The following is a 22,748-nucleotide window of genomic DNA, read 5'->3' as shown; positions in this document are numbered from 1 at the left end:
AAGCAGTGTCGGCAGATCCGACCCACATCTGGCCCGCATGGATTTCACGCGGGCCAGATGTGGGCCGGATCTGGGCCAACACTATGATGCTGTCAGGGTATGCTCATACAGCGGTTTTGAGCCGCGTTCAGTCTGTATTTCACACAGCGCGATGAGGAAAGGTTTGCTGCTCTGAAACACAGAATACATTGAGAGGTGGTGCTGTTATTTATTTATATATATTTTTACATGATCATAGTCATAACATTAGTGAATATATTATATATTAGTTTTAAGTTGTCTCGCGAGAACCACTGACCTAAAGCGCGATCTACCAGCATTGCCTTCGCGATCGACCTATTGGGCACCCCTGGTCTAGATCTACAATTGTAATTTGTAAATAATGTAATTAAATTACAATTTAGTTATTTATTTACTTTTATATTTTATTAAAGTTCTATTTTGATTCCTATATGCTTTGTTTTTTTGTTTTTTTTTTTACTTCCATAATATTTGACAGAGGGGGCACAACAATAAAATTCTGCTTAGGGCACCCATTTGGCCAGCAGCGGCCCTGCACATTATTTTAAGTACAACCAGGACAGTGGCCCTCAAGGACCGAGTTTGGACACCCCTGATCTGCACAGTTTTAGCAGTTTGGCTATTGTCCTGTGACCATATTACAGACAAAGTATAATCTGTTTAGTGTTTCAGTTAGGATCTTAAGTCCTAAGCCCTTATGATTGAAGTTAAGTCAGAAGTCAGATGTCAGAAAGAGCTTTATTGCCAAGTGTTTACACACACAAGTAATATGACTTAGCGACAGGAGCTTCTATTGCAGAAAGTAGCCATAATGAAAACATAGGCTACATGATAGTACATAGGAATTTCACAAAAAAAAAAAAAAAAAAAATGTTACACTACAAGAAAAACAGAAAACTATATAATGTATTATATTGCATTAAGGCACATAATAGATGGATAACTCTTTAACTAAGTTTGTAAACAGTAAGACCTTTTCAAGACGCAGGAGAATACATAAGCTGCAGAGGTGTTTATGCATTCACACATATACTATCATAAATTAGTCATTCACTTCAGTGACAATTACGCTGAGATCAAGTTCTTTTAAAACCAAACATTCAACTTCGTGTTCAGTAATGTGGTTTAATCAATGTACTTGAATGCAACTGGATTACAAACAGTGCTGGGAAGGTTACTTTGGAAATGTAATAGGTTACAGATCACAAGTTACCTTATTGAAAATGCAATAAGTAGTGTACTTATTTCAATTACTTAACTGATTACATTTGACTACTTTTTGATTACTTTACTAATTGCATTATAGTGTCATAATGCCTTGCGAAATGGATACTCGAAAACAAATTGTTGTTGTTGTGAATGTTTTAATATTTTACTTATGTATTTATTATACATTTTGTGTGGTATGTGCTGCTGTATAATAAAAAAGTTCAACCAATCCAATCTAATCAAAATTTCTAACAAATGTTTTCAACACAACATTTTGAAACATTTAAAGGTCACCTATTATGCAAAATCCACTTTTACATGGTGTTTGGACATAAATGTGTGTTGGCAGTGTGTGTACACAAGCACCCTACAATGATAAAAATCCACCCACTCCGTTTTGACTCTCACCGCAGTGTGACGTCACATTTCGGAGGGCTGGGTCACGGGGGTTGATTGACAGCCCTGCATTGCTATAGTGTCCACCCTCAGCGGTTATGCTGTCCTTCATTTTCTCCGCGCTCGAGCAGCTGTAACATCAACAATGTCTCGCAAGCAATCCCGGTGATCTGTGTTTGGATGTACATAAGAGTCTTCATTTTCTCCCAACATCTGAGCTGCTGAGGACGCTGTGGATTACTTTTGTTTTTCAAGGTAATGCGCCTCAAAATCTACCTAAATACGTGTATCAGTAATGTTGCGTCTACTGGCTGTTTATTGCTGTAGATATGCAATACAGAGAGACGATATGCGGCGCCTCTTCTGGAGACGGGCGGAAATATGCAGCTCATTTGCATTTAAAGCCATACACTCCAAATCAGCTCTTTTTTAGACACCCCAAAAATTACATTTTCCAGTTGTTATAATAAATGATCTGTGGGGTATATTAAGCTGAAACTTCACAGACACATTCTGGGGGCACCCAGAACCAATATTACATCTTGTAAAAAGGGGCATAATAGGTGCCCTTTAAACCAGGCAGGGTTAACCTTACAGCAGTACTCAACACTCATTACTGTCAGACATTCAAAATCATTCATCACTTGAATTAAGATTGAAGTAATTTAACTTTAAAGCACAGCCACCACACAATCTTTAACCAGTTTTTATTAAATTTGAGATTGTTGTATGTATGCCTGGGCTACCACGTCGACCGGCTTAACTTTAATTAAACATGCACTATGTGTAATGTTAATTAACAAATTAAGTAATTTGGTAATGGTCACTGATATAACTTTATGCTCTATTTGTAGAGTAAACTATTGGGAGCGATAAGAGAGCGTGTTTCTGACGCTGCATGCAACTGAATCAACCACACCCTCATCACAGCTAATGAAAACATCAACCTTAGAAATAAAAAAACGTGAACATTGAGATTATGCCACTAAATATGGCGAAACCCAGTTGAAATACATACAAACACGAACGCTTATTTTATTTAAAGGGCAACTATTATGCCCCTTTTTACAAGATGAAGTATTGGTCTTGGGTACCAAAGAATGTGTCTGTGAAGTTTCAGCTCAAAATACCCCACAGATCATTTATTATAACATGTGGGGCTGCCAACTTCAGAAAAGGAAAATACGGGACAATAACGTATATTATATATTAGTATATGAAAATGCGTATTTTTGAAAATTAAAGACAACTTATAGAATCAATGTTTTTGGTGCTGTTTTTATGGGTCATTTTGTGTTTCAAGAATAAGGCCTAAAGTTAAGAATGAGTTTGTTATTTAAATGTAAAATGTTTTTACTTTATTTTACAGCATTAAAATAATGAAAGACAACTTCTCTTAGGCCTCGTTCAGACTGTCAGCCCAAATCCGATTTTTGTGTAAATCCGATTGAAATCTAAACATATTTAAATAGTCTGAATGGCAATGAACTACATGAAATCTGTTTCAAGCTACATTCATATGTGGTTTGGAATCCTATTCAAATCACAATCCTGGAAATCCGTTTCTGTCTGACCGGACCGGTCAGATCGGATTTAGCTTAGCTTTTTCATGCTGTTTTTGTAGAAAACATGCTGAATGCCTTTGCAGAAACAAACTTGTGTTGTTGCGAAGTGCAAGTCAAGTGGGAAAAGACAATATACTGCTATTGTATGCACCGCTTTGAGTTTTGAAGCCAGTGGAGATGGCAGCCGGAATAAAGCCGCACATTAGCTTCCTGCGTTTCCGCTGCCTCATAAGAAGAAATGCAGATTTATAATAATCCAGCATGACGGCAACATGTTGTCATGTCGTAAGACAATATCTGTATTGCAAACTGTATTGCTATTGTTGTTTTTTTTAGCGTTGGCATAACACAACGGCATTGCCGTAGAAACCAAAGCACATTCCGTAAAACGAAAGAACGCTTATGGACACTCAAATCGGATATGAACAGTTGCGATACGCTGTGTGGACAGTCAGTTATTCAAATCAGATTCCATCCGGATATGCACAAAATCAGATTTGGGCTGACAGTCTGAACGAGGCTTTACTGATCACATCTCAGGTAGACTGCATGCTTTCTTGAACAGCTGGATGTTGGACTCATGAAAAATAATCACGTTGTCTGTATTTGCCAAAACTGATTTACTGAAGTCAAAAGACGGAATTGGTGTTAGTGCAAAGGTCGCTTGCTGTGAGGCAGGAGCGACCAGCCGGCAGAGGATTCCGCAGCCTTCCTCGAACAGTTATGTTCATGATTTCTGATTGAGGGTGGCTGTGACTGGATGATGACAGGTGTCAGTGATCTCAAGTGATCAGCACTGCTGCTGTTGTATCAGTCAGTGAGGTCATGTACGGGACACATAAATGAAGCCCAATATATGGGACGTCCCTGCTAATACAGGACGGTTGGCAACCCTAATAATAACATGTGGAAAATGTGATTTTTGTGGCCTGTCTAAAAAAAAGAGCTATTTTGGTGTGTATCACTTTAAATGCAAATGAGCTGCATATTCCCGCCCCGTCTTCAGAACAAGGTGTAGCATATACATCTCTGCTTTGCATACCTACAGCAATAAACAGCCAGTCAAAGCAACATGACTCAAAGCGAGAGAACTGTTCAGCCATACATGTATGAACTAGAGTCTGACGCAGATGAAGAGAGACTCTGGCAGAAGAAACAGCTATGGGAATGAACCAGGACGTCTCGGAATGGTTATTTGATACAGTTATGTAGAGTTTTCACAGCTCATTTGCAATGATGGATGAGCAATACACATACACACAAATACTTTGATAACGTTCACTATGCGCTTTAATGAAACTACACACACAAATACGGTTAAAACGTTAGCTAAGCACTATAACAACATGATTTTGAGGAGCATTACCTTTAAAAATAAAACTAATGTTGGGAGGAACTGAAGACTCTTATGTCTTAAATCCAAACACAGAACACCGAGATTGCTTACAAGACATTTTTGACATTACAGCTGCTCAAGCATGGAGAAAATGGAGGACAGCGTGCAACCAAACACAACTTCCCGAGGGCAGAAACTCCTAGTGAGACTGATTTGGTTTAATGGGGATTAAAGGGGTCACAAAATCACTTTTACATGTTGTTTGAACTGAAATGTGTCTTTACACAACCACCCTATAATGATAAAAGGTTACACTTTATTTTGATAGTCCACTTTAGACATTCTACTAACTATAAGTAACTTAGCAACTACATGTCAACTAATTCTCATTAATTTGCAACTACATATCTACTAACTCTCAGAGAAGACTGTTAGGGTAGGTTTAGGGTTAGTAGAATAAGTTGATATATACTTGCAAATTTTCTCATAGTCAGTATGTTGTATGTTGTGGACTCATCAAAATAAAGTGTTAGAAGTTATTAAGCAGAGAGTCTACTAATACTCTTAATGACTGCTAGTTGACGTGTAGTTGCAAAGTTACTTACTGTTAGTAGAATGTCTAAAGTGGACTATCAAAATAAAGTGTTACCTGATAAAAGTCCACCCAGGTTTTTTTTTAAATCGCCATAAATCATAACCCCTTTTTCAAATCAAGCTGTTCCCAGATTCTTGGCTGTGTGACGTCACACAGACCCAGGCCCCTCCCATGACTATTGACGGACACTGATGTTTTAGCATAGACCTGCCCTGAGTGAGCTGTTATCAGTCTGCCGCTGTTTCACCGCCGGAGCAGATGTAGACAAGAATGTCTCCTAAGCGATTGAATAATGAACATAGCAGTCGTCATTTACTCCCGACATCTGAGCCACTGAAGACGCAGTGGATTACCTTTGTTTTTAAAGGGAACGTGCCCCCCAGTCTACCTAAATGTGTCTATGTTCGTGCGAACCATTTGTGATCCAGCTTTACCTCCAGAAGAAGTGAGTATAAGGTTTTTTTTAATGAATCTTTTCAAATTGCCTTTCCTAATAATGTGCTAATTAGTGGCTAAAATTTAGACACAGAGAACTGCTCATAAGCCCACAAAAGAGAGGGGCGGGGTGAGCAGAGCTCATTAGCATTTAAAGGGAAATGCACCGAAACAGGTCGCTGTGAACAGAGCTGTTTTTGACAGGGTAAAAAGGGTGTCGTTTAACACTACTATTACAAAATTTGAACCAAAGTATGTTATAGACTTTTCATTAAGACCCTAAAGAATAATATCAACTTGTACAAAATGGGCAGCCGATGACCCCTTTAAAAAATAAGGAGCGGGTGGATTTTTATCATTGTAGGGTGGTTGTGTTCACACACTACCAACACACATTTATGTCCAGACACCATTTAAAAGTGAATTTTGCATAATAAGTGCCCTTTAAACCTGTTCTAATGTTTGTTACTGTCAGCGTGTCCTCAGAGAGAACAGAAACACATGTGTAAAAGCTACTGATAATATGCTTAACATTTCACTCCTGCGTACAAATGCAAGACTGCTAACATGACACTTTAAACTTGTATGGTTGCTCATTTTGAAATTAATTAGACAGACAATACAATATGCACAGTGATATAGAGTACAAGAGCATTCACTTGTCTTAGATGTTGATTTCCGATGCTCTCTGAAGACCACTACAACTGCTACAGCAAGCACTAGCAAAGTATCTGAATGTTGAGCAGCATGCTCATTGGCTGCCTATACAAAAAGAACCAATTAGTTTTGTCATGTCATAATGATGTCATTATGTCAGATTGAGTTTGACCTATCGGACTGTGCCATCTACAGTTTCATGACAGAACTTTGGATATAAAATATATAATTTTTTTTTTTTCTTAGTAGCTGTAACAGATTAGTTACATTTATTTTGTAATTAAATTGACACTGGAGCACAAGAGTATATAGAAATTAACAACGATTAATACATTTTACAGATAAAAATTTCAGAAATGTAAGCTCAGTTAATAGTCAGAATCAGGACACTCATTCAGACTCACAAGCTTACAGGTAATCTGCAATGTGTTCTGTTAGATTTATTTATTTTTTTTCATGACAAGTGCCGAGGAAGGTGAGGAACACAGGTATGAATGCGATGCCATGGACGGCCCCAAACAGAATGACTAAGAACATGATCTTGAAGAAGGTCCTGAAGATGTAGCTTTTGGCAGCCGCGAGCACCACCACACCTGCGATAGTGGACACGGCTCCCTGAACGATCGGATAGCCCAATTTATTAATGGCATCCGTGGCCTTCTCATTTGCTGAGGATTTTTCACTTGACACAAAAGCATAGGAAATGTGAGCAGAGAAGTCCACAGAAAACCCGATACAGATAACAAGATTAATCATAGACACAGAGTCTAAACTAACATCCCACAATGCCATGAAACCGGCCACTCCCACAATGACAGATGCGATGGAAAATGTCACCCAAAGAGAGCATAGAGGGTTTGGGATCAGCAGGAGTGAAATAACTAACATCGCACATGTAGCAACTACTATATTTTGGATTGTATTACTGATGATGACGGTATATTGGTCGAAATAGATGAACGCGGGGTGGTACACAATCAGATCAACGGGTGTAGGCAACTTGCCACATTTTTCTGCTGTTTCTCTAAATGCATTGAGCATGTTCTTCTCATCGATCGCTGTGCGGATGTTCACCGTCTGAACGAACATACGTGATGCATGAATTTGATTGTTAGTGAAATTAACATCTTGACTAAAACCAGAAAGATTAAGAAATGCAGTTAAATAGCTTTTGAATTGCATTTCATTGTCTAAATTGAAACCAGGACGCAGTCCAAACTGCATGTATGCACTCAGCCAAGAAACAGGTGGAATGCCTGAATCTGCCATTGTCAGATTTTGAAAATTTTCCAAACACAAGTCAAGACTTTTGCGAGCAGTTGGGTTCCAGTACTGAAAATTCTCATCCTTTATAACTAACATGACATTTGGACCAAAATCAGAGAAGAATTCATCCTCATTGTCATAGTAATCACCAACATATGAGCCGTCTGCCGCTAAATGTTTCAGATCTAGACCTTCCTGTATTTGGAAGCATCCGTAGATACTGACTGACAAATAGCCAGCATAGATCAGACACACGAGCACCTTAACCCACACTCTTGTCAGAAAAGGGCCGTAATAGTTTTTAAAGAATGAATCCATTGGCATTTCAAACTCCTTACGTGTGTCTTTATCATACGCCCCACCAACACAACAAACATTACCATCACCACTGGCTTCTGGGACTCTCATGCAGGTCAGCCAGTGTCTGTTGCCTTTCTCTCGCCTTCCGTTCAGTGCGAGACACGCGCCGAAGAAGGTGATGTTGAAGATGTAGCAGAACAGAAGAGCTGTGCTGGTGTACATGCAGAAAGACTGAACCGAGCGGAACGGCGTCAGGAGGCCGATGTAGAACGCCAGCACATCCGTCAGCGTGGTGATCGTGATGGACACTCCGGCCTCTTTATACGTTTCTGCTAAGCGAACCTCAACGGCTTTATCAACTTCAGTCTTCTGCCAGCAGGAGATCATAATGAACATGTCATCAACACCAACACCTGGAGGAAGCAGAGACTGTGAGCCTGTGAACATCAGCTGTGGGACGCCTACTAGTTGAGGAAACGAATGACACTTAGGCTTGCCACACACTTGAAGATTTTAGGGCCCAATTTGCACCATTGAATGATCAGGAGGTGTGGTCTGATTCAAGGATTCGTCCAAAAATCCTCTATTGTGTGGTGTCATTATGATTATTTAACTGCTCCCGATTGAGACGGAGCGTCCTGAACTCAAACTGTAAATGTCAAACAAACTCTTGATCTGATGTGATACCCACGACAGCCAATGAGAGCGAGCAAGCATCACCTACCAGATGTTGTGTGCTTCTATAGCTGAAACCTGGCAGCCATAAACATGGTGCCAGGTTTCAGAGTATGAGACACAACATCACCCTTTTTTTTCTGTTTTTTTTTTCACTGTACAACAGAACGAGTGCCAGGAGAGCTAGCTGATGACGTTGATTATCCTCCATTTTTGTTTTTCTTCTTTCATCATGTTTGATCTTGCGAGTCTCCGTGAGATCTCGTGTCAGTGTGAACAAGTGTGTGGTCTCTGGTTGAATCATCTAGTGTGCGCGTTCAGTGGATTATAAGGCTAAAAATCGGTTGAACTTTCTTCATGTCTGTGGTCTAAAATAGTTAAGATTTGAAAATCGTCTAGTGTGTCCCAGGCCTTACCAAGAATTAGAAAGGGGGCTGAGGCCACGGTCATGGCAAATGGCATCCCACAGAACAGCAGCAGTCCAAAGCTGGCCAACACGGCCATACCAGCGGAGAGGACGCCAACGTGGCCACCACACCTTTGTCCTGACACAGTCTAACCTGTGGAAGGACACAATGGATAAATGACATAGCCAGCGGTAGAATGAATAGTGCTTATGTGATTATTTTTAATTCTTTATACCTCGAACAAGACAGAACCGAAATTGTAATAGCCAGGAAATACGTAACAGAGAAGAGGGGGATGACAGAGTCTGAATTGGTCTCAAACTCATTCTGTCTTGATACTGATGTAAAGTAAGACACATGGACCTGTGGAAAAAAAGAACAGCAAAACACTGTTCCATATAATTGTGTCCTGTATGTATACACAAAAGTGTTTTATTATGTCGAATCACAATGCAGAACTAATTCTTACAAATTACAACAGGACATGACAAGCGGAAAAATCAAACAAATATATGTGTATTCAGTTCATTAACTTGGTGCATTTGAATTGATGTCCAAATTACTTTTGGTGCTTGATTAGCTGATTAGATAATGTCATATGAGGTGCTTTTACACAAACAATGATCATTAGGTATCTGTATATGTGTAGATATAACTCATTATTCACAATAATTTCTCTGTCTTACCGTTTTCTGTTCTGTGTAGTTTGAGAGGAGTTCTAGAAAGCCATCAAGCCAGTCAGAGTTTTCATTTATCTTCTCCTCATCTAGAAAATAAAAAAAGCTAACTGCTTTTGCACTGGTTATCTCTGAGCCATCTGGCTTTAGCTCTGCACCACCGATACTTGTTCCCAAAAATGTGCCATTATTCATCGGATATGTTATAGTTGAAGAAACTATTTCAGTAGCATTGTAATTTATAATGTCTAAAATTGCATTTGACATGCACCTTCCCTTTGTTTTGGCACAGAGGTTTTCAAACGTGTTTCCTGTCTCTAAACTTTTCACTTGTCTGTCTAACTCAATAATGTCTTTAAAAGCTGCTTCAGTTAATATATTTTTTCCATGCAAGCCTGTGATGATCAAAGAGGCGTAAGTGCCTTCAGATGTAAGCCGTAACTGAGAAAACTCTTCAGACTGTGGGAAATGTTTCACCACAATCGCCCTTCCAGCTTGGCAGGTCCATTGACGGGCGTGAACTGGTCTTCAATATCATTTGCCTTCCTCTCCTGAAGAAACATGAAACCAGCTCCAAGGCCAGCAGCTACACACATAGCCAATAAAAGAAACACACATGGATGTCTACCAACAAAACAACCAAGTTTTGCAAAGGCCAGAGCCAGAGGCCTTTCGATGCAGTCTGTTTTGCAGTTTGCCATCGTCTAGTTTCACTTCAGCAGTCGTGTCCTTCTTCAAAGCCTCTGCAACACCCTTTGTAGAGGAGAAGTTCTGGATTGTTCAGATAGTCCACGAAAACTGTTGACTCCGGTAAGTGAGTAAGGGCTCGGAGAGGTAAAAGGGTGTTGGTGTGTGTGTGTGGTCTGAAACAGAGTAAAAACTGTACAAATTAGATATAAACAATATTACAATCCTTTAGTGAAATTGCTGCAGATATGAAACATTTCTATACTGAACAGTAACAAATAAACAACTTTTGCTGACAGTTCCACAATTATGATAGCACAGCATGTCAAAATAATCTTAATATAGCTAACAGATCAACATTTATTTGTAAAAATTATAACAACGCAATATGTTTCTTGAGAAACTAGTATGTAGTACTACATAGATTAACGAATAACGCCATATTGGGCAAATACAGATTTACTAAATTATTGCAACAAAGTGTCTACAGATATAAACAGGTTAACTTTAAGAGTTTTGAAGACCTTTTTAATACCACCTTATGTGATATTTAAGACCAAACCTGTGATGGAAATACATGTTATATTACATATGCAAATGTAATATTTAATGTGTTTTATGTAAAAGGAAAACAAAATATCATCACTGTCGTAAATTCTACTGGGATCTGTGTCGAATCAACCAAATTTCAGAAACCTTCCCAGTTCAAATTTTTGATTTTGTCAATATATATTTTTTTTTTCTGAAGAAAGAAGAATTTACGTACAGTGATAAAAGCCAAAATATTAAATGTCATGGATGTATATTTACTGAGTAATCCAGTATTTTGTGGGAGCGGTCATAAACAGCCAGGTCTGGTGGCGAATGGTGAGGTGAATGGGTCCGTGTGTGTTTTGATAGTTTGTTTTTCAGTTTGAAATGAAATAAGCAGAAAAAAACAAGATTTTGGCTCGATTCCCATTTTTTTGGTTCACGGGTAGAAAACGGATAAACGACTTCAAAATTCGTTTTCCCCTTGTGGGCGGTCATGACACGCCCCTTTCTGCCAATTGGCCAACCAAATCTGAGCCCATGACGTCATCCTCAGTTCGTTCAGCAAAATAATAGTCCTCTGCTGCTGCACGGAGCAGGTGCTAGATCAGGCTTTCTTCTGTGCAACCTAACGCGTTTCACACAAATATTTAGGCCTATTTCAGATATTTTAATCAGCACCCAGCCTGTTTTATTTAGCTGTGCGTGTAGTTAAATCTGTATGGTGACGCTGCGCTACCCATAGACTGCAGAACAGATGAGAAGCACAGATTGAAAAAAAAAGAAATAGCCGTAGGGGCGTCCCCCAGATATTTTTTTAGTAAAAAATAATGATGGATATGGTACATTTTGTTAATTAATTATTTACATTCATTCGTGTGACTGAAGTCTGTTTTCCGGCTGTCAAAATGTAAATGCCTCTACAACATCTATAGACGCAGTCACTGAGCGCATGACACTGTTTAGGCTGCTGCTTGTTTTTGTGCTGCTCCGGTGAAGCTAAGAGGAAAAAATGAGTCGGAAAGAGAAAGCTTCTTATGCTACTGACTCTTTTGATGGGTAATTTTATCTTTTTCTATCTTTCTACTATATTTATCCACTCCATGTATTTTTTGTATTTTACCTACATACATCGGAAATGTGCACTCATTTTTCATTATTACAATTTTAAACATTTTATACATTTACAATCATTTAGCAGATTCTTTTGTCCAAAGTGGTTTACAAATGAGTGCTGTGAGAAGTCTGTAATTATAACTGATCATTAATTAATTATTAGTCTATATTTATGATTAATGCAAAGTCATAAAAACTGGCTCATGGCATCAAAACTCCCCAAAATGAAGAAAATTAATCAAAATGATACTGCATGACATTCTTTGAAGTATACAGTATGCAGTCATACAAACTCATTAGTGAAATCTCCACCTGGTGGAGCAAAGGCACAGCTGCACCATTGCGCAGACTGGAGGTTTCATTAGTAAATGAAGATTAAATAATCAAATAAATTGCTACTGAATTTGACAGTGATAATCTCCAGTGAGTTTATTTTCTACTTTTTATTTAGATTTTTTTTAGATATTTTAATGTATCTGGAAGTCACATCAAATATGAATTAGGGTAAGCAATTAAAAAGACGAACAATAGCTTATCTCTCTTTGTTATATAGCCTAACATTGCATTGCCTGAATATGTATATTTTTGTATATAGGCCTATTGTTGATTAACTCAAAAGCCTGTTCCTATAAATGATGTATAGTCTTGAATACCATGATCAAATAAATAGTCATTTAAATATATTTCAATATAGCACATAGCAACATATAACAACCCCCAGTCTCTTAAAAAAAAAAAAAAAAACTTGGTAACACTTTCTATGAAGCCCATATTTATAATACATTATAAGGGTATTTTTAAGGCATTATAATGAATTCATAATGCATTATAAAAACCTTATAATATGTTATATAATCTTATGAATATTCATAAGAACAGTTTTACTGTATTATAATATTTACTTATTAGTGGTTATAGCCTAGCTTTTAAGAGTATGATGATTTATAACACACAGTGAACATGTTGCATCCACTTAAGTTACAATGGATTATATTTCTCATAGTTATAATGTATTACACGTCTCATATCTTGCCACCTTGCTTATGCTACTTTACTTAAAGCCATCAATGACCACTTATTAGTAATAATAATAGTAATACTTTTTTTTTCTCTCTCAAACAGCCATAAGATCAGATATCAGATCAGATGAATGTGTAATATGACACATTTGCTTTGAACTATTTTGATTGTAATATCAGTTTGATTATTTTGATGGTACCCTTTAGACAGCTGTTATTTAGTAACTCTGCATCTACATGTTAACCAGCAGTCATTGGAGTATTAGTAGTATCTCTGCTAAATATATGCTAACACTTTATTTAGATGGTTCCCCAACAGACAAACTGACTATAAGTAACTTTGCAAGCATGTCAACATTCTACCGACCCTAACCTTAACCTAAGCCTACTAATACTCTGAGAGTTAGCTGACATGTAGTTGCAAAGTTGCTTATAGTCAATAGACTAAGGGGACATCAAAATAAAATGTAACCTAACATAGAAACATTGCATTTTCAGTTGAAATGATTAACTAGCTCACATCAAAATTAATATTAGCCTCACAGAGAACACTCAAATAACACTCCACACCTAACCACTTACAAGATGTACTGTAGTAAGATACTAAGCAGATCTTACATAATGTCAAGATATATAGTCCATTATCAGTGTAAAAGTAGATTTAATATGCTGTTCATTGTGTTATCAATGCGTAAGCATTATAATGTATTATAATTGTTGTTATGATTATTTATAAGACGATATAACATATTATAAGGTTTTTTTTAATAATGCATTATGCATTCATTATAATGCCTTAAGAATACCCTTATGATGTATTATAAATATGGGCTTCGTAGAAAGTGTTACCGAAAACCTTTTTGAGGATTTACCGCTTGTGCCGGTGTGCCATCCGCCGATTTTCATATAATAGGCCCAACATAAATAATGTAGCCTAGCTGAGTTGGACAGCAGCGTGCGCTTCATACAGCACGAGCCGCAGCGCAAGATTGACAGGACTATAGCGACTCCGGCAAACGTGCAGAACTTTTACTGTTTTACTAAAGTAATAATGGACCACAGACTGAGCGTTTGTTTTAATGGGGAAAAAGTTTGTTTTAACATGGATATATAATCAGTCTTAGTCGTTTTGTTAATAAAAGTTTAGCGTTAAGTAAGCATTTCTTTGTCAGTAAGGGACAATCCATAGTCTTTCATTTATTTGTGTTACAACGCTGGTATTATTCATTTTGATAATAACAAATAATGTTAATAATATTTCGGCTAATAGATTGGGGAAGATGTAGCCTAAAAATCACTGTGGCCCCTCGCCTCTGGTGCCATCTCCAGAGTGGGCGCTCTGATTTCAGTCTGTGAGGCAAGGAAGATCTCCCTGCAGTTAAATACACAAATTAAAAGCTAAGTGTTTTCATTTCAGTTTGTTCTTGGCAAAATATTTTTAGTTCAGGTTCCAGAGCGAAATAAGAATGGAAGAGCGTTTAGAAAGAATTCTAATATTCTTGAATCTTCAAACTGCTAACACTTTGCACTTTTGAATTATGCCTTACTGTATGACCAAAAATGACGGAGTAGGGCCTGTTTCAGCTGTTTGATCGCACCAGCACCTCACGCGCACATAGCGCAGCCGTTCACCGTGCCATTCAGCGTGAGCACCAGTCCACTGTGGCATATTTTTGCTCATTATGATTTTTCAGTCGATACTGGAATGCATGAACTACAAAACCTGTTTTACCTATATAGCTTCAGGCCTATATGGAAACGTTTGGATTTGTGCCGAATGAGAGAGGTAGGATATGAGCCCAACTTTTCCTTCAGTTTCGCTTTGTTTTGGCTTGTTTATAGCTAAGCCTATATTATATACTGCAATTATATTCATCCATTTGTATAAATATTATAGAAATATTAGTATAAATATTTATCCACTTATACGTGACTTATCTTTTATTTTCCTCTCAAAATGTAAAATTTATTTTTGCGTGTTTTTTAAACATGCAGAAAACAATAATAAACAATTAATCGGTGAAAATGTTTACTATCGTGAACAAATTTACACTAGTATTCTTATGCTTGGCTTCCCAGATAACAACAGAGTCTGAGCCAAATCTGGCTTCATTCTAGCATTGTTTTTTCACAATCAATGCATTATTTATTTATTTATTTAATTTTTTAATTATTATTTTTATGTATGATGGATTCTGCAAGTTAAAACAAAAGTCAGGCTCGTGTAGCCTATTTATGAGATCGATTACTACATTCTTTTTTCAGAAACTGAAGTGTACTTTTCATACACTCAAAAATGATTCGGTCTAAATTGTTCCAGTGTTCATGTGTTTCCACACTACAGAGTGTTCAAGTAGAATTGAAGCAGTGCTGGAGTTAAGGAGATAATTATGTGATGATTGATCATTAATGATGAACACCTGCTGTTATCAAGAAGAATCACCGAAGAGAAACACAAGAACTACAACTGACTTCAGCCACAGCTGAAGATGAAATCAACTGAAAAAAAAGAAGACATTAAATCTCTCAAGATCTGATTAAACAGCTTCACAAACAACATCAGATTGACTTTATTTCTGTCAGACTTCTAGAGAAGCTCTTATTGAGAATTAACAGAGGTTTAGATGCTTTATTGTTTTGTTTGAAATCCGACATCCTCCAAAATATATATTTTTTAGTATTTCACAGAAGAAACGCTGTCATCATTCTCTGACACTTGCAAGGGTGTAGCAGCCATTTTAATAGTGTGTGTGGGGTGATGGCAGCTGTCAGGTGATGTGGCCCTCAAAGGCAAAGGAATTATGTACATAATGAACAAAGTAAGTACATTCATGTTCATATAATAAATTCTAAATAGAACACCAAATGGCATTTTAGAGCACCCTAATTGCAATTTGGGAAACATGCCACAATAGCTTACAGGAACCTATTTTGTGATATCATTCTCAAATTTGAAAAATAACTTCAGGACTTGGGATTTTGAGACCACTGTTGACATCTATATTTGAGATCACTGTGGACATCTATATGTGGACTAATCGGGAGAAGCCGATTAGTCACCAGAAGAGACGGACGGCAGCGCGTAAGTGTTTTAATACTTGTTCTTAGTTCTGTTGTTTAAATTAATTACTTTCTGCTAGGAAAGAAAACCTCGTTTCCTACCTATTTCTATTCTGCTTTTTCGTTGTGGTTTATATTTTTGATTGCACTTACTGGTCATTATAATAACTGCCCTTTAGCTTAAAGTCCTTCCTGCACTTAAGTGCGAAGTGTTAGTTTCGATTTGAGCCATTGCCCTGCGATTGGCTGGTGGTTGTGCTAATTAAAAGCGGCCACAGCTTTTTTCACTCTAGACTGTGTATTTGTTTGAGGTCTGTGCGCTGACGCGGAAGCGTTCAGCAGTCGTGTTCAGCCTCCTCGTGTGAAGACCGAGGAGTGTAAAGACCTGCGACTTTTTCCTGCGCGACTTTAACCGAGCAACGACACCGAGCTACACACTTAAGTATCTTTTTTTCCTTCCTCACACACTCTGCTTTCCTATCTTGTTTCCTTCTACCTCTATCATGTGTCTCCAAAACATTCCGGTTCTCTCTCAGCCACGCTCTAACATCACGCGCAGACGGCAACGTAATCCTGCTAACCTCGCCCTATCTCTACATCTTCCACTACACCTCTGGCTTTCTCTGTGGGTCTCTGGAATTGTCAGTCAGCCGTCAACAAAGCTGATTTCATTTCTGCCTTTTCTTTAAAATCCACGCTCAGCATCTTGGGTTTGACTGAGACCTGGATTCGTCCAGAAGACTCAGCAACCCCAGCTGCTCTCTCTACTAATTTCTCTTTCTCTCACACTTCGCGTCAAGTTGGCCGGGGTGGGGGTACTGGCCTGCTCGTTTCAAACAATTGGAAATACTCAACCCGCTCTACCCTATGCAATTACAACTCATTTGAATCTCATGCCATTACTGTATCAGCTCTGATAAAACTCCAGATTGTGGTAATCTACCGTCCCCCTGGACAAATTCTAGCCACCTTCCTAGAGGAGCTGGACGGGTTGTTGTCCTCTTTCGTGGAGGATGGCACTCCACACTTAGTCTTTGGTGATTTCAACATTCACCTAGACAAGCCTTATGCTACAGACTTCCACTCACTCCTAGCTTCATTTGATCTCAATCGCCTTACCACTACTAGCACGCACAAATCAGGCAAACAACTTGATTTAATTTACACACGCAATTGTACTGAAGATAACATTCTGGTACAACCGCTACATATCTCGGACCATTTCTTCATTACATTTACACTACATTTTGCTACCCGTGTGCCACCAACCCCCCTACCGGTTACTTTTAGACGAAACCTACGCTCCCTTTCTCCTTCCCATCTTTCCTCTGTAGTATCCTCCTCTCTTCCCTCACCTACCCATTTCTCATCTCTGGATGTAAACGCAGCTACTGAAACTTTATGCTCTACCTTAACTTCTTGTCTAGACGACATTTGTCCTCTCTCCTCTAGGCCAGCACGGGCTGCCCCTTCTAACCCCTGGTTATCTGATGTTCTTCGTGAACATCGGTCTAAACTCAGAGCGGCAGAGAGAAAATGGCGCAAAACAAACAACCCGTCGGACCTGAGTAGGTATCAGTCTCTGCTCTCATCTTTCTCTGCTGATGTCCACACCGCCAAATCCTCACATTTCCAAAACAAGATCAACAGCGCTCCAGACATGCGTAATCTCTTCAGAACATTTAATTCCCTCCTCTGTCCCCCTCCACCACCTCCCACCACTTATATTACAGCTGATGACTTTGCAACTTTTTTTACAGACAAAACTAGATCAATCAGTGATCAGTTCTCACCTCCACGCACACAGGACCCCCAACCAACCACATCCACTGCTAAAACTCCCATCTTCTCCTTCTGTTCCCTGACGGAGGCGGAAGTATCCAAACTTCTCCTCTCCAACCATCCTACAACATGTCCTCTTGACCCAATCCCCTCACACCTTCTGCAAGCAATCTCTCCCACGCTCTTACCGGCACTCACACACATCATCAACACATCCTTCCTCACAGGCATCTTCCCATTCCAAATCATCAGTCCTCATTCTGCTGGATCTATCTGCCGCGTTTGTCACTGTCAATCATCAGATACTCCTCTCCACTCTCTCATCACTGGGCATCGCTGGAATTCCACCGCTGGTTTGAATCCTATCTCACTGGTAGGTCTTTCAGGGTGGCCTGGGGAGGGGAGGTATCCAAAGCACATACACTGGTCACTGGGGTTCCTCAGGGATCGGTTCTTGGACCCCTCCTCTTCTCCACATACACTACATCACTGGGTCCCATCATACAGGCACATGGATTCTCCTACCACTGCTATGCTGATGACACACAGCTCTATCTCTCCTTTCAACCAGATGATCCAACGGTAGCTGCGAGGATCTCAGGTTGCCTGGCGGACATCTCGGCATGGATGAAAGAACATCACCTTCAGCTCAACCTGGCAAAGACTGAGCTTCTTGTCTTTCCCGCCGCTCCAACTCTACAGCATGACATCACGATCCAGTTAGGTTCATCAACAATAACCCCATCAACTTCGGTCAGAAATCTTGGTGTAATCTTTGATGACCAGCTGACCTTCAAAGACCACATTGCAAAGACTGCTCGATCTTGCAGGTTTGCACTACACAACATCAGAAAGATCAGGCCCTTTCTGACGGAGCATGCTGCACAACTTCTTGTCCAGGCCCTTGTCATTTCTAGGCTGGACTACTGCAATGCTCTTCTGGCTGGACTTCCATCAAACACAGTCAAACCTCTACAAATGATTCAGAATGCGGCGGCACGACTGGTCTTCAAGGAACCCAAAAGAGCCCATGTTACACCTCTCTTTATCTCATTGCATTGGCTACCAATCGCAGCTCGCATCAAGTTCAAGACACTGATGCTTGCTCATAGAACAACCACAGGCTCAGCACCCGCCTACATGCACTCACTATTAATAATCTACATCCCTCCAGAAGTCTGAGATCTGCTAGTGAGCGACGCCTCGTGGTACCATCACAAAGAGGCTCAAAATCACTCTCCAGAACATTCTCGTTCACCATTCCTGGCTGGTGGAATGATCTTCCCACCCATATTCGGAGTACTGGATCCCTGTCAATCTTCAAGCAACAGCTGAAAACTCATCTCTTTCGACACTACTTGACTTCACCCTACACATAAAAAAAAAAAAAAACTCTTTCTCCTTATTTATTCCTTCCTTGCTAGCTTGTACTTATTTAAACAATGCCTGAGACTTGGTGTTACAAGCACTTTGTTTGTCGGATTGCCTCTTCAAGATGAATCGCTTTATGTATTCCCCAAATTGTAAGTAGCTTTGGATAAAAGCGCCTGCAAAATGACTAAATGTAAATGTATATATTTTTTCAAGAAATAAAATACACTTTTAATGGAATAAAGATATTTTATGGCCAATATTTCAATTACACTACACTTGAGCAATAACTTTTATCTTAATTCTTAACAGTTGGACTTGGGAAAGGATAATTCTACCCAGACGCATTCAGCACAACGCAACAAAAGCGACGCATCGCCGCATCCAGTGTAACGTTAGATGCAGCATAGTAGATTAAATCATAACATGGAAATTTGATCGTATGAATTGTGTCATCGCAACATAACAGATACTTACAGTGTGTGTGTGTGTGTGTGTTTTAAAAAAAGGGACGTAGGCCTAATTGTACTCTGCTTTTTCTGGGGTGCATTTTACCCCAGACCGCCAAAGAACAAAGAAGTGAATGAATGAAACCGCGAGAGATTTAAAGCTCATGGCAGACGCTCAAGAGATGACTGGCCTTGTGATTGGCTGAATGTTAGTGCACTCAAATCACTCAATGAGCATGGACATTACTAATTTTAGCACCTGAAGAGGACAAAGATTAGAAATTTTTGACACAGAGATACAAATTAGGTCTTTTATATTATGATTCTTTGCACTGCATTAATTGTGTGGCTTTTGCGCCATAACACTGTCTGTACCTTGTCTTACTGAATGACACATTGACATTGTGTAATAGTACATGCACTTTTACAAGTAGTTTGAACTGAAATGTGTGTTGGCAGTGTGTACACACCACCCTACAATGATAAAAATCCACCCAGTGTTTTTGTAATCTCCTAATATGTTTTCCCCATGAAATCACCAAAACCGAATTTATACAGGGATTGTAATCTTTACCCCTTTCTCAAATCGAGCCGTCTGTCGTGTGGACGTCACAAGATCGGAGGCCCCTCCCACGATAGTTGATTGACAGCAGCATTTCAGCACAGACTGCACTGCACAGTTGCCAAGTCTGCGTATTATACGCGACTTTGGGCTTCTTTTTTTGTAAAGTTGCGGGAAAAAATCACTGGTCGCGGGTTGCGGTTTTTTGGGCTTATTTTAAAAAATATGGTCGCTTGTTAGGGAAATCTGACAAGCAACTTCGTTTCTTTACATTTATGGTCGCCGTTTCCTCCAGTTCTTTGATTGACATTTCGTCTGCTCTCAGCTATTAGCCAATCAGTGCAATAATATAAATGCTGTAGCCTAATTCGTCAAATATTCCACCCCCTCCTCCTCATTGGAGTAAAATCAGGATACACAACTTAAAGACTGGATAGGTCAAGTGGTCAGTGATCAAAGTAAAGCGATGTGCAGGTACTGTAAAACGGAGATTCGTGCTCACCATGCAGATCTCCTACAACATGCAAGCACAGACAAACACAAGAGAAATTCCAAGCCATTTTCGTCAACACGTCTAACGGACATCGGTTTTACAATGTCAAAATCTTCGACTGTAAATCAAAAGGCTGAGCTTCAGCTAGCATGTTATATCGCTTGTCACACAGCAGTCAGTTCAGTTGATCACTTGGGTGAACTGGTAAATTCGGCCTTTGAAAAGGACTTGAGCATCCATCGTACAAAATGTACAGCACTTATCAACAACGTCATAGCTCCATGCATGTTCAAAGACTTGTTAAAAGATATCGGAGAGACTCAGTATTCACTGGTGATCGATGAGAGCACAGACGTTGCTACGGTAAAGCAGCTGTGTGTAGTAGTGCGTTATTTCAGTGTCTCATTGAACAAAATTGTTTCAACATTTTTGGGCTTAGTGGATATGCAGGGAGAGACAGCAGAAGCAATCGCGACAACACTGACGGAGTTTCTTGACAGTATTGGTCTTGATTTCAAGAAGTGTGTCGGCATCGGAACTGATGGCTGTAGTGTCATGGTTGGACGGAAAACTCCGTTTATACTCGCCTTCTCAAAAGAATGAGAAACTGCAACTGCTTAAGTGCGTGTGTCATTCAATTCAACTTTGTGCCAGCAAAGCCGTTGAAACACTGCCTCGCAATCTCGAGTTTTTAATTTCACATTCACACAATTGGTTTTCTCACAGTGCGCAGAGGCGCAGAGAATATGCCAAAATTTACCAATTAATCAACCCGGTGAACGCCACTGATGCTAGTGCAGCTTTCAGGCACTAGATGGCTCTCCATATATGACTGCTGTGTTCGTGTACTAAAGCAATGGGATGAGCTGAAGTTACATTTTCAGCTGTGCAAAGATGCAAAACGATGCTATGATGCAGAAGTACTCTACCAGATGTACTGTGATCCCTTGAACAAACTGTACCTGGAGTTTCTTATGCCCATCTTACATGAGTTTTCTAGAGTCAACAAATTGTTTCAACTTGAAAATGGGAATGCATTCAAAATGCTGGACTGCCTACAGTCATTTTTCGTACACTTATCTCAAGAGTAATCACACCCAGTGCCATTCCTCCTTCTGATTCCAAACTCCTTGATGTCAATTTGAATGACACAGCCAATCATCTGCCCGTGTGTGCTGTTAATTTTGGTGTGCAGTTTTCTATTGCTCTTGGTGAAGCAAAGCTTGACAGCACCATCAAAACAAATATGAAGAACAGATGCCGATTTCCTTCTGGAAGCAGCAAAGCAGGTGCAGAATAGGCTCCCTGCAAATATCAATACCTGGAAATCCATGACATCATTCAGCCCATCAGTGATTCTATCACAGAACAAACCACAGTTAGCCACAGTATCCATGCTGAAAATGTACACTGGTGATCTCGGGGCCCTGGATGCACAGTATCAGGCAATCAACTTCCAGGAGTGGAAAACAAAGGATGACTGTCAAGCAGTTCTTAACTACAAGGACAGTAGTGGGGAGCAGTGTTTTAAAGATCTGGCCCTGTTTGCACTGTCCCTTCTTGCAATGCCTTTGAGCAATGCTGACGTTGAAAGGGTTTTTCTCAAATGAACCATGTAAAATCTAAACTACGGAACAGAATGGGCCAGAAGACTCTCAGTAGCATATTGTGCATTCGCCACGGCCTAAGAAGACTCGGCATTTGCTGCAAGGACTTTGTCCCGAGCCAGGAGATGTTGCAGCGCTTCAATGTTGGGATGTACAGAGATGGAGAGGAGACAGGGAGATGATGGACAGTGCAGCAGAGGAGCAGGATGACCTTCTTTTGTAAATTTAAATTGTTTTCAATGTTTTTGTAATGTATTAATTATCACAGGCTATAATAAAAAATGTAAAAAAAACATACTAATACTAGGTCCATACTAATACTAACAGTAGATACATTTGGTTCAAATATATTTTATTAGGCTATAAATATACGTTACAGCTCCCCTTAATGCTCTTGTGTTTTTCTCCTTTGCATCTCTTCAATCCTATTCTGCTCACAGGTGATCGGAGATGAGTGAAGAGTGTGTGCCCTCCCACTTTGTTGCAGTTTGCTGATTTTTGTTCTGTTTGTTTTGTTTTTGCTTTTCAAATA

The 22,748-nt window shown here is 39.4% G+C and overlaps 1 protein-coding gene and 1 pseudogene across 1 annotated transcript in view; one reads left to right on the top strand and one right to left on the bottom strand.

Annotated features, from left to right (window-relative positions):
* The window catches only part of LOC131529680 (GTPase IMAP family member 9-like), a 277,942-nt gene that overhangs the window by 123,215 nt on the left and 131,979 nt on the right, over positions 1-22,748 (top strand). The window lies entirely within an intron of this gene.
* On the bottom strand, positions 6,643-10,305 carry LOC131529671 (patched domain-containing protein 3-like; annotated as a pseudogene).

This window comes from Onychostoma macrolepis, chromosome 22, assembly GCF_012432095.1.
Source record: "Onychostoma macrolepis isolate SWU-2019 chromosome 22, ASM1243209v1, whole genome shotgun sequence".
Taxonomy (NCBI): domain Eukaryota; kingdom Metazoa; phylum Chordata; class Actinopteri; order Cypriniformes; family Cyprinidae; genus Onychostoma; species Onychostoma macrolepis.
The sequence above is the reverse complement of the archived record's forward strand: the minus strand, read 5'-3'. Positions and strand labels throughout refer to the sequence as shown.